The sequence below is a fragment of the Lontra canadensis genome, unplaced genomic scaffold (assembly GCF_010015895.1).
Source record: "Lontra canadensis isolate GAN:19392208 unplaced genomic scaffold, GSC_riverotter_1.0 scaffold36, whole genome shotgun sequence".
NCBI lineage: Eukaryota > Metazoa > Chordata > Mammalia > Carnivora > Mustelidae > Lontra > Lontra canadensis.
In genome coordinates, this window is record NW_022631030.1 from 16,035,165 (window position 1) to 16,038,342 (window position 3,178).

Consider the following 3,178-nt stretch of genomic DNA (forward strand, 5'->3'; position numbering starts at 1 on the left):
GGTATTCAGTGGTAACTCAGCATTCTATTTAACACAGGGTTGGTAGAGTACTGCATTGTTTCCATTATGATGATAATTATTAAAAACAAAACAAAACAAAACAAAAAAACCTCCTGAAGAGGGAGTCTGGGGTGAGGGGCTTCCTCTAGTTATGTAGGATATAGATTAATGCTGGGATTAAAACCCACAATGGTGAATTAAAAAAAGAAAAAAAAAAAACCTGGAGCATAAATTGGGTCTAGGAAACCACACCCATCCACTGAGCCAAAACTAATTTCCAGATTCACTTTCTTTACTTAAACACACACACACACACACACACACACACAAAACAAACAAACAAACAAACAAACAAACAAACTGCTAGCCAAGAGAGCTTGAAAACAGCCTCTCCAGCACAGGGACTAGTGGACAATGACTGTGGCATTCATTCCAGGAAGTCAGCGGTGCTGGGCTAGAAGAGCCTTGGGTAGGTGGTTTTGTTTAGGAAAGCCAAAACTCTGCTTTATGCTCAGAGTAATTTACAGTGTTTCTGGAGTGGTAGACAAGGAGGAGCAGTGCCAAGAACCCCTTCAAAACAGGACTGGCTGCCCAGCTGCAGGAGTGTGCCCAGCAGATATCCCAAAGCTATCAGCTCCTTCAGGGTTAGTCATAAGAGCTAAGAGTTACCCAGCTCAAGGCTATGCCCTGCCTGGAATAGTCCATATGTAGTGACAGTAAAAGGAGATGTAAACCCATAACCACTTTAGATGGCAGTGAAACTCTCTGAAAGACAGGATTTTCTCCAGAGCTCCCTACTGTCTTGACCAAGGCTCTCTTGACCCCTCCTTCTGTCCAATTCTGCTTTGTCTCCCTTCTCTTATTAGGCGTTGATCTCTAATAAATATCTTGTACCCAAAACAGTACATGGTTTAGTGCTGTTGAAATAAAGTCACCTTGCCTCAGAGAAGCAGGTTCTGTAATACCTGCTTAGTTATTGAAATTGGGAGCACAGATGTACCTGAGTGACCCGAGGCTCAGTGACAAGAAAGGACATCATCCTGAGGGGAAAAGAAATCTAGATGTGGAATGCTTATTCAAACCCAAACATCCAGGGAAGATCTAGTTGTGGCAGGGTGTGCTATGATGGCAAGCTCCTTGGGACCAGCCACATGGCATGGCGGTATGCTTTGAAGGAAAGCAACTGAGCGTGTACTCATGAACGAAAAAAGTAGTAACCTTGGAGACCAGGCATGCAGCCCCACTGCAGTGCTAGCAGGATTTCATCTGGTGAAGCCTCTCAGCACAGACAAGAGCTGTTCTTAGCAGTGACAACATACTGCAGCAGAGGAATGGCAGAAGGCTGGGAGGGTACTCCTTTTCTCTCTCTCTCTCTGCCTGGCATTTGAGAGAACTATTTCCTCCCCTCATTGCTCTGTTGGACAAAGTATGTTCCTAGGGTCTTTGATAATTCAGGAGGCTGGACCTTTTAGAGAGCAAGGCCCTATATCCTATTAAGGTTGGTATGAGGGTCCTTGGATAACTAATTTAAAATACGAAAGAGACAGGGATGTATTTGTAACCAAAATGATAACACAGGTCATAAGGCTATATCACTTGATATTCAAATTGACACTATCACTAATGTATAATATGAAATTAATACTAACCTTTAGAGCCTTCATTTCCCATCTGTAGAAGAGAATGTGTCATTTGATTTTCTCTCAATATAAGAGCAATTCAAGGAATATGGGTCATGAGTACACAGAGTGGGGCAACGGGCACACTGGAGTTCAATTCTTCAGAACAGAGGGTTGGGGACTGAATAGGAGGACAAACTTTAGGTTCAGATGAATGCTCTGGAGGGCCCCTCCTCTCCTTTTCACATCTTGGTAGCAGGTTGATTACAGCAGACCATGGGGCAGGTTTCTCCACGGAATAAATTTAGGAGCTCAAAGATTTTGTGTAGGCTGCTACTCTTGCTCATAAGTTGTAATTCACTAATCTCACAAGGAAGTTTGTGTATCATTAGCCCGCATCACTGTGCCCCTAACACAAAAATATGAAAATCACGGTGATAACTTTTATATTATCCCTCTAAGTCTGGGGCTCAAGAAGTGTACTTCCCCATGGAGTAGAAGTTTGGGGATGAGGTTGTGTCTGTGGGCGAGATGCAGAAGTGAAGAAGAATTTCTGCAAGAGAGTCCAGGCCATGGCATCTCATTAGCAAGTAGATCAGACTCAGGCTGAAACTGAATCGATCACCACTACATAGGTGTGGGTCCCATGTGGTTCATGCAAATGTGGTACAGACAACAGGATTGCTGCTCTTTCACCAGGGAATCTCTGTGGCCTAAAGACAATAAGGGCAGTAGGTCTCTTAGGAGTTGGCTGGCGTACCACTTCCATGTTTGAGGCAAGTAGCTCTTTATCTGTACTAATTTGCAGTGGCAGTCAGCTTTGAGACACGTCACAAACAATTTGTTGGTAATAGTAAAGTAACAAATATTGCCAATGATTGCTTTCTTTATAAATTAGATTAATGCATTAAGACTTCTTTAGTTGTAACTGAGAGATAGCCAAATTGAATTTGTTTGGGTAAGAAGAGGAATTCAAAGCCAGCTCTAAGTAACTGCAGGAGCAGGGGTGCACCTGAGTGTCAATCAGGACCTAAACCCAATGTCCCCAGGCATGCTCCTTCCACCTTTCAGATCTATTCCTCTCTGCCTGTTGGATTCATTCTCACTGGAGGGCAGTCCTCTTCATGGCAGAAAACTCAGCAACAGAGAGTTCAAAAACCTCATATGTCACACATTTTGCGAGCAGAACATCTTGATCTCTGTTTCAAGTTTTATTTTGGACATCTCTAAGACATTATTTTTATCTGGGTGTATTTAGGTCATGCAGCCATGGCCAACTACGGCCAAGGTATGTCATATTCCTGTTTACCTGATTCCAACAAAAGTCCACACCTCCCGGATAATCTACATCTATCAGCCAGACCCAATCTCCAAGTTGTTTAAGGAGACATTAGACTGGTCCAATCTTCCACCTCTCTCCAACACTCTCTATATTCTAGTCTGGAACTTACAATCCTGTCAGTAGAAATCCCCCTTCATCATGAACCATTCCCTAGAAGTGACTTTCAGATTCTAGATGCTCTAGAGGATACCACCTATTCAGTTCCTCTAAACTGGAG